Source organism: Pyrus communis, chromosome 11 (assembly GCF_041283825.1).
Source record: "Pyrus communis isolate YQ-2024b chromosome 11, ASM4128382v1, whole genome shotgun sequence".
Classification (NCBI taxonomy): domain Eukaryota; kingdom Viridiplantae; phylum Streptophyta; class Magnoliopsida; order Rosales; family Rosaceae; genus Pyrus; species Pyrus communis.
Genome location: NC_142575.1, coordinates 26,844,125 through 26,858,640, shown reverse-complemented (window position 1 = coordinate 26,858,640; position 14,516 = coordinate 26,844,125). Strand labels below are relative to the sequence as shown.

Here is a 14,516-nt window from a genome sequence, read left to right as displayed (position 1 = left end):
TTATCAATCTGTTGAATTTTATAGAGGGTGCAACATAAATAAATAGAGTTCAGTTCTAGTAACCTATTAAACTCACTTCCCAAATTATATGTGGGAATTTGTTAACATGGAAATATCAAGGGAAGAGCCCTCCCTATTCAGTGTATCCAGATACTCAGCTGAAGGTTGTGCCCTTGCAACTTTGGCAATAGCCTTGTTTTCTGCATCTGTCCCTCCCTCCAAAAACGCTCCCACAATCCTCCCGTCCTTGATCCATGCTGCTCCAAACTTCGGTTGGTTTGATGCCGGATTGGGGTCCCCAAACAGCAACAGATCGCCCACATGGTCTCCATAAAACGTCCACGACAAATCAAAGGCATGGGAGTAGAAGTACGGCACATAGTCATACTCTTCAATCCACTTCCCTTCCTCGCTTGCCCTGATAGCTCTCACAGCATGCTCGGCTGATTTTCTGGCATGGTCAACATGCTCAACTCTTCTCATGTCGTCATACAATTTCATAGGGAAAGTAGCAATGTCCCCCACGGCGTATACATCAGGGACATCTGTTTCGAACATTCCATCAGTTTGGATTCCGCCTTTCTCTTCACCGACTTGCCCTTTGAACAAATCAATTAGAGGTTTTGCGCCGACACCAACAACAACAATGTCAGCTTGCAGCACCCTACCATCCTTGAGTTTCACTGCCTTTACCTCTCCGTTCGTGTCAGCATCGAACCCTACTGCAGTGGTGCCCTTGATCATTTGAACTCCTCTATTGGCGTAGTAACCCTCGTAGAAAGCGGCTATCTCTTTAGTGAAAAGCCGAGGCATGCACCACGGTTCCGGAAAAACCATGGTGACATTGAATTTGTTGATTCTAATAGCTGCTCCGACTTCGAGACCAATGTACCCTCCTCCAACAATCACTACCTTTCCGTTTTTCTTGGCTCTAATTGCCTCCACAAGTTTATCGGCATCGCTGATTTCCCTCAAGTAGAAAATGTTTTTGGTATCATCTCCTTGCACACCAAATTCTGTCAACCTTATAACTCTGGAACCAGTTGCAATGATCAAAGTTTCGAATTCAAACATTCCCCCAGTTGCACTAGTGAGGATCTTTGAATGAAGATCTGCTTCGACTATTTCTGTGCTAAGAAGTAATTCAATGCCTTTCTCCGCATACCACTCCGGAAGCAGCTTCTCTCCTCCACTTCCAACACACACATGGAACCCCGGAAGCCTTGCAGCTCCCTCAGGAAGCAGATAGCCCTTACTAAGTGCCGGACGTTCATAAGGTGCAACGGCTTCTTTGGATATGATCGCTAACTCACCAGGTTCAAGCCCTTGCTTGACAAACTCCCTTGCTGCGTATCCAGCTGCAACTCCACCACCGATGATCACGTACTTAAACGACTTCTTACTGGAAATCTCACTAAAGAGACTACCCTTTTCGAGCAATTCTTCAACTTCTCCAATTTTGTCATCAACAAGCTTTGCAAGATGTGCAATCGAGAGAAATTTCCGTTCGCCGAGTTTTTCAATAGTTAGTATTTGAGTTTTGATCCTTTCCACATTCTCTAACCACTCGTAGACTTCATCCCGTTGTGGTTTACTTGGAAGGAAAGACTCGGCCTCTATTTTTTCGATTACATCTTCACTTTGGCTAATTAGCTCTTCCAACATTTCTCTTAGAGTGTTCATATTAGTAACTTCAAAGTTTTGTTGATACTTTAACCATCGTGTAATCAGAGCCCATATGAACATTATTGGTTCACAAATCGGTGTCAGAAATCCCATAGCTTCCTGCACATCACCAGAACAGTGCAAGATAATTTTACTCTGAATATACGGTACCTCGATCCATATATTTTTCAACAAGCAATTCGATATATAGAGGATCATTAATCTGGTTTTCGAAACTGTGGTTAAACATTTTGTACCATATCATATACAGGTCCTAGCAACATCTTCGTCTATTTATGTTTTGAGTTTTAATCTCTTTTAGTGAAAGTCCTATTAACTTCATTAGCACCAGCCTTTTATCTTTTTTCATTTCCACATGATTTTCCAGATATTTGTCGAGCTTTTTGTCGAAATTATACTCTTCCTGATTCTCATTTGAAGAGCGGAGAACTAGAAGCAATTTTATCTGTTTATGCTGGCGAGCTCTTGGTTGTTTGGGTTTGATCTAAAATTAGTTGTTAACTGTTATCTGATTAATTAACTAAACTGTCTGAAATTTGTAACATATAAGAAACTAGCAGTCGATAATTTTCAGAAAAGAGAGTGTACCTGGCTTCACTGACTGCTAAAACAGGTAAAGGCCGCGTCCTCTGTGAAAAGAAACCAAAAACCAGAGCAAATTAAAAGTAACTTATGTGTACGAAGGATTGCCTTGAAAGGCTAAGCCCTTTATAAGAGAACTGAAAACTTAAAAGCATAGAGTTACTGAAGCAAAGTATCTGCTGGTCTTGGTGCTAAGGGAAGCAAAGAATGTCATTAGAAGCACCGGATAAAATGGCACTGTAAATCTTGGATAAGCACTTTCTGAAGTTCAAGTACTTTTAAAAATTACAATCTGATGCTAAGCCTTTTCTTGAAACAAGGGCAAGAACAATTATGTACAGTACAACCTTTCAACACTGCCATATGACACGAACACCCTCACATAAGATTTGTTTCGTACAAACGCAACTGTTGTGGAAAACTCACATCCCAACTATTTCGAGCTACACTAATCAACCAAATAAAAAGCTTTTGGCGAAATCTTAAGTCTAGGCCCCTCTATAAAACAGATGGAATTGCAAATGCACTTAGAGATACACAGCAGAGCCGGCCCTGAAGGTGTGCAAAAGGGCCTCCGATTCGGAAGGGCCCCCAAATTTTCATTACATGTATACTAATGCATATAAAATAGATCAGATGCAAAAGACAATTATATTTGTGCTTCTAGCACTAGCGGTTTAGCTCTTCTTCCTTATTGCCCATGTGCTAGGTTAATAAAAACGCATCCAACATGTAACTAGGACCTTTGAAGGTAAGGAAAAAAACCTGGCCGATCAAACAACTTATTTTTGTTGCAGTAACTTGTAATATTTTAATTTTATAGATGAAAAAATGGAAAAAAAAAAAAATAAAGAAATATAACATTAAAAAAAATGAAAGGCCTCCATCTACGTTTTGCACAGGACCCCTAAAAACTCAGGTCCGGCCCTGACACACAGTACAAAGTCATGACTAATAGTGATCATAGCTCCACCTATCTTCACTCGGTACCTGGCATTGCCTTCCATTTCCTATGGTCTTCTTAGGTTTCCCGGCGAAAAAACAATTAAATCGTCCAAGAAATGCCCGCCCATAAACTCCTCCATCACATCTTCGAACGAATCTTATCAGCTGACTTCAAATCTGCACATGGCTTATCTATCTCCTCTTGCTTGTGTAATTTCCTGTATTAATTCACTGAATTCCTTCTTGAATCCGTCTAGATCAGCCTGTACCGCCTTCAAATGCACTTTTTCTTTATCAGACTCCTTTTGAGAAGTTTGGTTATCGGACTCTTTAACGTCACGAAGTGATTTGGAAAGAATTTTGTAACCTAAAATCCACCTAAAAGTTAGTAGAAAACAAATGCCGGCTAGGCTTGTAACAAACTCCGCATCAATGCATGACACCAACACTTTGGAAACTCATGGAACCCGGACTTTATAAAGTTTGAGCAACATATTTACAGTTGGAGGAAAGACGATGAAGGATGGAAGGATGACGCAGGAGACGTGGAAGAAATGTAAATGTAACGGTACACAAAAATGAAAACCAAAAACCGGAAACAATTTTCAGTTGGTTTCACTTTCAAGTTTTTATTTCATACATTTCTTCCACCACCCTCCCTTCACTGTTTCTCTTCCATAGTTTCCACTCATATGATCATATTCCTCTATCTCGAGCACAAACAATGCAAATGAAAAACAAAAAAACGAAATGTTTATCAAGCACCGCGAGGTCGTAGAGTAACAATATCTTTAAGTGATACATGTAACAAGACGTAAAGTTGCAAAAATTAGAGTGTTGGGACAAGTGAATTGGTGCGACGAGGTCCAAGGAACCAAATTATTTCTACAAATTTCTTTTTATTTCCTAATTATCCGTGATCAAGATTTCATAAACTACAAAAACACTAATAAATAAACACAATTAATTCTTCAAAAGCAAAGAGAGAGTAGTTCGTCCTAAATTTTAATTTTTTTTTTTAATTTGAAAGACAAAATTCGAAAAATGTAAATGAAATTGGAAGTAAACCTGGGACGCTTTTAAGGCCCTCGTCGGCTTTGTGTTTAACGACGCTCGTTCCGAACAGGACAAACTTGGACCGGGATTCCTCGCCTCTGACGGCGTTATAGATTCTGGTGACGGTGGCTGACCCATAACCGTACGCGGTGTAGCACAAGCTCTTGGCAGCCGTTGCATCCGGAGCGTTCCGTTTCAGTGAATCGATTGTGCCGGAAATGAAATACATATCCCCATTTTTGCAGTAGCTCAAGCTCAGCTGCTCAGGCGATGTGAAGACAGGGAAAGTGACAACTCACTGGCACTGCCAATGGTTGGTGGTTTGGGTCAAGGTGTCCATACTCCATAGTACTCTTTCCATGAAAGGAATATTTTTCCTCCAATTCTCTAGTGGTGGTAATATTTGTTATTTTATATATTATCGTTAACAAGTTTAAATTTTAAAATTTATTTAATAAATAAAGATAAAATTCAGAATTTATATTTATTCAACAATAATAAATATAGTTATAAACATTACAACCATTTAATAATGATGTGAAAAAATACACCATTCCATGAAAGAAATTAGAAAATACATTGAAAATTGATAGGGTAGGTATGAATCCGACCGACCTGATTAAACCAGCGATCCGAACTGTAGTCGACAATTTGGAGGGAAATATTCAGGTCCAATCTATTTCAGTAGACTTCAGTCACTCTTTTAACTAGACTATTTTTTACGGAACTGGATTTCCTTCGGATTCAAATAAACTGAATCTAAGGATTAAAGGTTGCAAGCCGTTGAAATTTGATCCAACAGCTACAATTATTATAACTTTTAAAGGGGCCCCTGTTTGAAATCGTTGGATCAAATTTCAACGGTCCGGATCCTTTGTTCAAAAGGCTCAATTTATTTGAACCCGGAGGAGATCCGGTTCCGTTTTTTACTATCAATACTATCACACATGGCAGGGATAGTGCTACATAAGTTTCTCTCGGTTTGATGGAATGACTTTTTATTTTAGTACAAGCGATATTATTACTTTATTTACGTTAGGGGAAGGGAAAAAGTTTAAACTCGAAATGCAATGAGTTAAAGAGAAAGATTTTAATCATTGAAACAATTTATGAAAGGTAGTCTCAAAATTTAACAGAATTTGACAGGTTCATTTTTCCATCAATTTAAGGGATTAAACAATACAAAGTACAACTTAAACTACTACATGGGCACATATGATCAAATATCGAAGTCTAGGCATCCCAACCAAAAGAGATGCAGAAGCAGAGAGAAAAAACAATTACATAGAGCAAGCAAGACCTAATATTTAAATCCGCACTTGCCTTATTTATCCTATACTCGCAGAGTTGTTTCTCCAATCTGTGTTGATCAGCAGCCAATGCCTTCACTTCCACTTGTAGCTCAGCTACTTCCTTCTTGTATTCATTGAACTCTTTCTCCAACCGGTGTACATCTGCCCGCAGTGCCTTCACGTCCACTTCTGTTTCATCAGACCCGTTTAAGAAGCGGAGTGATCTCGCAACAATTTTGTAACCTACACGTCCACTTGCAAAATCAGTAGAAAAGCAACCGAGACTACAGACTAGAGTAACAAATTCTGTATTCATGCATTACTATACTGATGCTGGTGTAACAAACATATAGATAAGAAGAGTGCGATGAGGAAGTAAAACCTGGAATACCATTAAGGCCCTCCTCAATTGCGTGTTTTACGATGCTGGTGCCCAACCGGACCATCTTGGCCTGGGCATCCTCGTCCTGAAATAAGTGGTTCAAGTTGTTGTTGGAGCAATATTAGAAAATATGAAAAATAACAATATAATTCCAATGATAATAATCATAAAGAAATTCACAACATCAATTATACATGAGATTAATATAAACAACTAAAGAGAATGTTAGAAAAACTGACAAACTTGGAGATTGAGGCTTGCATAAATGCAATGTTCTAAAGACAGAATTTCGCCTCTACTCTTGTGCTTGTAGTTCGGTAAGCGTCCGTCTCCCAGGATTCAACAATCTATAATCCGAAATTAAAGTACTTCAATCTTCGGACTCTGGCGAACTTTATATATTCCGTACTCTCAAGACACGACTTGGAATTTGACACACGAAGCATGAGAGAAACAAAGTGGGAAATCATATTTCTCAAGAGTAAAAATTAACTCTAATTTTCTCTATTTAATACCAATGGTTTCATGGGTTTATATAGAATCCAATTTCTACTTATCAAAAAGATGTAACTTTTCATCTATAAGTATACATCACTTATCAAGGGAATACAACTAAACAACATAACCTTTCTAAGAAATTGGTTAACAATATTTTTCATTCAATTATTAAAATTATATACTATAATATATAATATATAATTTCCAACAGTTGCCCCTGACGGCGCGATCCATTTCGATTGGTAACGAGCGGTGGAGCACGGTGTTACTTCTCATCTGTAGGGCTGCTCTCTTAGCTCAAGCTCAGGCGTTTCTCTTTGTAGTAATTGGTATAGCAAGAGATTATTTGGGAGGGTAAACAACCTTGTGTCTGATATGGGTACGTAGGACGATGATGCATGGGTCATATGAATAGCTAGGCGGCCTTGTGTTTATTGCAACGATACTCATTGGTTCGCCTTGGTAAGCACATGCTAGGAAATGAATTCCGCTTTGCTCTTTAGTATTCCCATTCTTGCATTGGTACATGCATTGTGAGTGGTGGTTTAAATTCCATTCTCTTCAATGACTTACCATAAAGAGCTAGTTTGAAAATGTTTTTTTGTAAAAAATAATTATGTTTGTATACACTTATATTAGAGAGGAAAATGCTAGAACAATCATTTTTTAGATTATATTTTGTAAATCATGTGGCTGTTGATGGTTAATATTTTTTTTTTTTTAACAGTGTTCTAAAAAGCCTTGCTTAAGCGCTAGGTGGTTGAGTAGGGTCTTTCATGTTGAACGGACCACACCTTAAATAATAAGACTGCATCTCTTGTGCGCTAGCCTTAGACCATCTTCAAAGGAGATGTTAAATTGTAAACCTAAAATTTAAATTTGAATGCTTACATGGCATTTTGACATCTTTTAAACTTTTGCTCTCCAACCAATATGTCAAATTTTAAACATAAAATAATAATTCATGTACTTTCTTTGCATTGAGAATGAAAAGAAACAAAAGGATAATGCTTTAAACTAACAAAAAATTAATTAAAAGTATTTAATAATTAATTAAAAAATTTTGAAGGTGCTATCAAATTTAGCAGCAAGGGGGAGAGATGTCAATCCATGTCATGCCACATCAGATTTGGCTTCTCGGTTGGAAAACATTAATGTTGTCATTTGTTACCGTTATTACTAATTTGGATAATTTGACATCTCTTTTAGAAATGCTCTTATGCGCTAAACTTTGTGAGCCATCGATTCTAGTGATATAGATTTGGAAGTTAGTGTTGTCGATTCATCTGATATAGATTTCAAACTAGACTTGAGAATCGAGGCCAAAAGTGGGTAAGAATGAAACGTAGAAAGTTGAAAATTAACGAGAAGTTGTCAATGGTACCCAGCTAGTCATGGAGACAAGTATATATTCCAATAGAGAAAGCAAAATGTTGGTATAATCTTTGCTTCTGGTGATGGCATATGTTCTGCACTGAGTTGAGTGCATATGTTCTAGAACGATCATTTTTTATATTATATTTTGTAAATCATGTGGCAGTTGATGGTTTTTTTTTTTTTTTTTTTTAACAGTGTTCTAAAAAGCTCTGCTTAGGTGCTAGGCGGTTGAGTTGGGTCTTTCATGTTGAACGGACCACACCTTAAATAATAAGATTGCATCTCTTGTCCGCTAGCCCTATGCGCTAAACTTTGTGAGCCATCGATTCTAGTAATATAGATTTGGAAGTTAGTGTCGTCGATTCATCTGATATAGATTTCAAACTAGACGAGAGAATCGGGGGCAAAAGTGGGTAAGAAAGAAACTTAAAAAGTAGAATAATAATGAGAAGTTGCAAATGGTACGTAGCTAATCATGGAGACAAGTATATATTCCAATAGAGAAAGCAAAATGTTGGTATAATCTTTGCTTCTGATAAGGGCATATGTTCTGCACCGAGTTGAGTGCATATGTTCTAGAACGATCATTTTTTATATTATATTTTGTCAACCATGTGGCATGGTTAATATTTTTTTTTTTTTAACAGTGCTCTAAAAAGCCTTGCTTAGGCGTTAGGCGGTTGAGTTGGGTCTTTCATGTTGAACGGACCACACCTTAAATAATAAGACTGCATCTCTTGTGCGCTAGCCTTATGCGCTAAACTTTGTGAGCCATCGAGTCTAGCAATATAGAGTTGGAAGTTAGTGTCGTCGATTCATCTGATATAGATTTCAAACTAGACGAGGGAATCGGGGGCAAATGTTGGTAAGAAAGAAACTTGAAAAGTTGAAAAATAATGAGAAGTTGCAAATGGTACCTAGCTAATCATGGAGACAAGTATATATTCCAATAGAGAAAGCAAAATGTTGGTATAATCTTTGCTTCTGATAAGGGCATATGTTCTGCACTGAGTTGAGTGCATTTCGTTACCACAAGTAAGAATACCCGCACTTCGTTGCAGGTTTTAAAAACGTTTAAGTTGATAAATGAATAGCTAGAAACATAAGAACAGTTTTGTTCATTACTTAAATAGTAGAATATGTATATGGTAAATTTGTATCTATTCCACAATAACAACCTATGTACAACCAAAAAGGCCTATACTCAATTTCAAGATTGAGTTTAAAATCCTAATACAGCAGTAGCAAAGAAATCTGACATTTTAGTAGATGGGGGTTTGTTCAAAAGAAAAAAAATTCTTTCTCTGTTTTTCAAATTAGACACTAAATTCTTCAAGAGGCATAATTAGATAGTATCCACGTATATATTGATTATTTATTGATTATGTAATACTTATTATTGACTATTTATGATTCAATATTTAGTTCTCCACAATACATAGTTAATATATGATAATTACATAGAGATCAATGAACCATCAATATGAAATAATTTTGTAGAACTTATTAGAGTTTCTTATTGTGCCCCCATTGTGATTTAATCCTGGCTCCACTGCACAGAACAAATTAAAAATAAAAAATAAATAAAAAAAATAAAAAGAGTTTAAATCCTTTCACATCACCTCCTTGATGAATAGTCTCAATGGATGAAGTAGCAAGATGAATATTATGAGAAACACAGAAAAACCGAAGATGAAAAGTACCAAAATCAGGGACATCAAGAAAAGAGGTCCAACTCCTTCATCAGTTTCTGATTTGCAACTGAATGAATGTTGGCTGTGTTTGGTGACTTCAAATCTACACTTGGCTTATCTAGCTGAACTTGCTTATGTCGTTTCCTGAGTTCACTGAACTCTTTCTTCAATTTGCGTAGATCAGTCTGCATTGCCTTCACATCCACTTCCTGTTTATCGGACTCATTTAAGTCACGGATTGATCTCGCAACAATTTTGTAACCTACACAATCTGCTTGCAAATTAATAGAAAACAACTGCTGGTAGACTAGTCAAGAAACCCAAATCAATATGCTACACCATAGTTCTGAAGCTTCATGAAAACCAAACTTCACAAATTTTGAACAAAAGTTATGTTGGCACAATTCTATACAGCAAACCTACACAAAACAGATTCGTGAACCGTTATTCGCACCAACTCGTGCATGAAAAATTATCCAAAATAATGAATTATGGCTTATGACTAAATGGGTGTGGATTTAGGCTAAACCACGCACAAAGGACAACCAAAATAATTAGGTATTGAACATGTCATCCAAGTGAGTTAGAACCTCCTCACTTAGTGGAGATGAATGTTACATGACCGTAGTTTAGCGGCACATCCATGTTTTAAGACAACATCAACATCGAGTGTGTTCAAAAATCAGCAATGTAGTCTATGTAGAGTAACTTGGACATATGTGGTATATGTATGTAGAGTAACTATGACATATGTGGTATATGTTCGGGTTTCGCAAAACTACGTTAGCGCAAGGAGTACCGGTCGTCAAGTAAATTTCAAGCAAATTCTTTCTGGATTTTTTCCCCAATTTTATAATAAAGATATCAGCAAACCAAATAATATAAATACTTGCTTGGCAAAAATAAATATATAAATTTTTGTACATAAATATAGCAGTATTCAGACACTTACCTAAGGCTATATCGACGCAATTTAATTTTCCAAAAAATGAGAAAATGACGAGGAAACAAAACCTGGGACGGTTTTGAGGCTCTCATGCGCTGTGTGTTTAACGATGCTGGAGCTGAACCGGACGATCTTTGCCCGGCCTTCCGTGTCCCCCAAATAATAATTCAAGTTACGCCGGACGGCCTTGTCTATTTGGGTAACGGCACCCGCCCGTACCCGTAAGCGGTGGGGCACAAGTTCTTGGCAGATGTTACATCGGGTGTGATTCGTTTGACCGAATCGGGTGTCGGCCACCGAGGTCCGAAGCTTTTCCGTTTCAGCGAATCGGTTGTCCCGGAGATGTAATCCCAAATCCCCATTTTTTCTCTGTAGCTCAAAGCGTCAGGCTTTCCTCTTTATCTTGGTGGCTTTATGAATAAGTGGGGAAGTTTGTGACTTGACTTTAACGCTATTATTAGACCCTGAGATTGGGACGTTTGGCGCCAATAGTAATAATACGTGTTTTGTGTATATTGCGTTTGTATCATTATTATGAAACGATATGGTTACGGTATATTTGTTCCATGTAAATGATTATAGAGATGAAGGCATGTTTAAAACTGCCTTTATAAGACGCACTTTCTGTCCATAATTGCTTTTTTCAAATTTGGAGGCACTTGCATTTAGAAGTGCTTTCACGCTTTTCTCTGTTAGAAGTGTTTTTTAATATTTTTAGGGTGCGTTTGTTGCACTGGACTGTCTCGGACTAGATTAGCTTCAGGGATTAAGCTGGACTGGCTTAGACTAGATTAAGCTGGACTAGTTTAGTGAAGCGTTTGGTGCAGTGTCGGACTCAGAAGTTGGATAATTATCTAACTCAAATATTATATTATTTTATCTATATTTATTATTAATTTATCATTTTATTTGTTTCTAGAATCATATATTCTTCTGTAAGGGCCAAAATCTTTTTATTTATTTATTCCTAAAATTATCTCTCTCTACCCTATTCCTCTTTTCCTCCGCCATTCTCCCTCTCATCTCCTTCTTTTTTATTCTGTTTCTCCATTTTTCCAAAATATTCTTCCTCTCTCTGCAACTTCTCCCTATTTTCTTCCGGCAACTCTCTCCTTCCCCTCTCCTTTTTTTCCCTTCGTCCACTTTATCCCTAACCTCTCCCTCTTTTCCTTATGCAGAAGATTCGCATGAAGGATTCATCGGAGCTCTCCACGCAGTGCCTCCTGATTTTCTCGAAAAATCTCAGGATTCTCTGGTGATTTTGCCTTTTTGTTTTGAATTTATGTGGGGATTTGCAGGTGCTTGAGCATTTGGTACGCTTGCGGTCCCGACTTGCGTCTGGGTTGCGCGCGAATGCAGAGATCGACGGCGAGCTTCTGGTGATGGTTGTCTGGTGGTGGTCTGGTGGTTGCAACCATGACGATTTTGCTGAGAAAGAGAGTGAATTGAACGGAGAAGAAAGGAAGGGAATCAATGGATTGTTTTTCAGTTTTGTTTGAGGTCTGGGTTTAGGCTTTTGGGTGGCATAGTGAAGGCCCAAGGGAGTGGGCAAAGGTGCGGATCAGAAGGGAGAGGGCGAAGGAGAAGGGAGACGACGAGGGACCAGCGGCGGGGGAGAGAACGGGACTAGCAGTCCGCTTGAAATTGAGGGGTCTCCTTAAGAACGTTTAGCGAAACGTTCAGTCGGGGCGAGTCCCCTTTAGTCCCATTAAACCTAATCCTTGTCCAGACCAAATAAGGGACTACAGTCTAGTCTAGTCCAGTCCCCCTTAATCCGATCAAACAAACGCCCCCTTAAGGGTTTTGAATTTGTAAAAGCATTTTAGTCAAACAGTTGTTTTTTTTTTTTTTTTTGAATCAAGAAGAATAAATTAAGAGGAAAAACCACAAGTACAATTGTTCCTTGCATAATCAAACTGAAGGGTATGAAGAGCAAATGAATGAGTACAATGATCCAAAATATGACAATCAGTAATAATAAGATCATGGCGAGCGAAGGTATCCACCACAAAGTTAACCTCTCAATTAATATGAAAAACAGTTTTTTCTTGTTGCATATAGTTTTATACAAGCGATATTAAGGGAATACAACTCGAACACACAAACCCCTTGCACTATTACTTTAAGCCATTTTTCGTTTTCAAAACAACAACAGCTTGAGGCTTAAGAAATACACAATCGTAAGTCCCGAACAAACAAAAAATAATTATCTTTTGAAAGTTTTGTTTATCTGAACTCAACCTTTCTCGGCAGTGGTCGGTTCCATTTGAAAGTTTTGTTTTGTGGAAATAGACACTAATTATCTTAGTTGGAAGACATGATCATGTTACGACCTTCCTTGCCTTTTCGGATCACTTAATACTGTGTCCATATATGCTATACCAATGTACGTTTTTGGCACACTAATAACATCTTACTCTTGTATATCCTTGCCTCTTGACATGGTGCAAGTGTATGTTTTTGTGATGTAGAAATATGTGTATGGTAGTGATCCCGGAGATTATATATATCATCAACTTGGCATTCCATTTCCCACTTTGGAGTTAATGACTTGGAGCATTCCTTGGTTTCATATGGATGTAAGATCATGGGTTATAGGAAAAATAGTAATAATTCAAACTAGCCTTAGTAAGCATGTTATCTCAAAACGTTTCATAAAACATAATCGTAAAGTCATGCTTTTCTGTGTATGCAATTCTACCATTAAAACATGCATTTTTAGAAGGGGTCCACTCACAGTACTTCGCCGTCGAAAATCCACGCCACTAGCGAAGACAGAAACGCCACAATTAAACGTCCCTAAGCACATAAAGGGTACATTTAATCAAACTCTACTCAAACAATTGAATTTGGGAAAACAGACATCGGAAACGGGTTCAGGACATCGAAATTAGCCTAGGAGGGGTCCCGCACGGAAACCAAAAAGTCAACTATCAAAGTCAACGTTGATCGTTGACCGGTCAAAGTCAAAGTCAACGATGACCGTTGACCGGGTCAACAGTCAGACCGAATCCGGGTCAACAGGTCAAACGGGTCACGGGTCATGGCTTTAGGGTTTTGGGTTAGGGTTTTGGGCTAGGGTTTTAAATGGGTTGGGTTTGGGTAAAAACAGAAAATGGGTTTGGGTTTTTGAACCTCACGGCCCAAGGCCTAATTTAAAAGGGGAAATGGGTTTGGGCTGCAACCAAGGCCCTAAGGCCTTTGGGTTTTTAAAATGAAACAAAATAAAAATAAAAAGGAAAAGGTTTTGGGTTTTGGGCCAGAGACCAAACAGGCCTAAGGCCCGTGTGAGGGTGGAGAACGGCCCGAAGGCCTGGGTGCGCCGGAGAAGGACGCCGAAATTCGGCCGGAAAATTCCCAAGCTCCGTTGGAGCTCAAAACTTAACCAAAACATGTCATTTAATATACCAAATTGAAGCCCCGAAGGTAAGGAATCGAAATATACCTTGGTTCTCGTCATTGTGGCCGGAGTTGGCCGGAAAACAGCCTGGAAGCCACGGGTGTCCGCCGGAAACTGGGTAAGATTTAAATAAGCATAACTTCTTCAATACTCAATGAAATTGAGTGAAACAAAAATGAACGTTGTAGTACTCAGCGAGACGAAGAGATTGATACCTCGCACGCCGGCCAACTCGCCGTGTTTTGGCCAGAAATTGCCTCGAAAGGGGCGGTGCTCGCCGGAAAATTGGGTGTGCACTCACCCGTGCCAAAAACACTCCAAAACCTTGGAAATCAAGAACCCAAACTCAATAACCACATCTAGGCAAAGTCTAACATAAGAAAAGAAGAAGAAAAAGGGCTTACCCAACCGGAAAACAACCAAAACTCGCCGGAGGTGTTCGTGTCCTCCCGACGCCGCGAGCAGGGGAAAGAGAGAGAGAGAGAGAGATGCAGTTGAATGGCGATGATGGTGATGATTTCCTCGAGTAGGTGTAGTTGTGGGTGTGTGTGTGTGTGTTCTTGTCGGAGGAAAGAGCATCGAGAGGAGGGGGGAAAGAGAGAGCACGGAGGAAGAAAGAGAGAAGAGATAAGAGAAGACATTTCAGAAAAAGAAAAGA

The 14,516-nt window shown here is 38.6% G+C and overlaps 1 long non-coding RNA gene and 1 pseudogene across 9 annotated transcripts; both read right to left on the bottom strand.

Annotated features, from left to right (window-relative positions):
• On the bottom strand, positions 1–11,487 carry LOC137742846 (monodehydroascorbate reductase, seedling isozyme pseudogene; annotated as a pseudogene). Of its 8 annotated transcripts, none has more exons than XR_015953178.1 (3): positions 10,527–10,947; positions 2,275–3,580; positions 1–1,785 (listed from the first exon to the last, which is right to left on the bottom strand). The product of XR_015953178.1 is annotated as a monodehydroascorbate reductase, seedling isozyme pseudogene, transcript variant X1 (transcript). The 8 variants fall into 8 exon arrangements; XR_015953179.1 differs by lacking the exon at positions 10,527–10,947 and adding an exon at positions 4,282–4,644; XR_015953180.1 differs by lacking the exon at positions 10,527–10,947 and adding an exon at positions 4,282–4,644 and having other exon boundaries at positions 2,275–2,315.
• A 2,012-nt stretch (positions 11,488–13,499) lies between these two features.
• LOC148693198 (uncharacterized) lies at positions 13,500–14,507 on the bottom strand. The gene is made up of 3 exons (XR_015953186.1): positions 14,263–14,507; positions 14,074–14,182; positions 13,500–13,972 (listed from the first exon to the last, which is right to left on the bottom strand). It is a non-coding gene; the product is annotated as an uncharacterized LOC148693198 (long non-coding RNA).
• Positions 14,508–14,516: the final 9 nt, after the last annotated feature.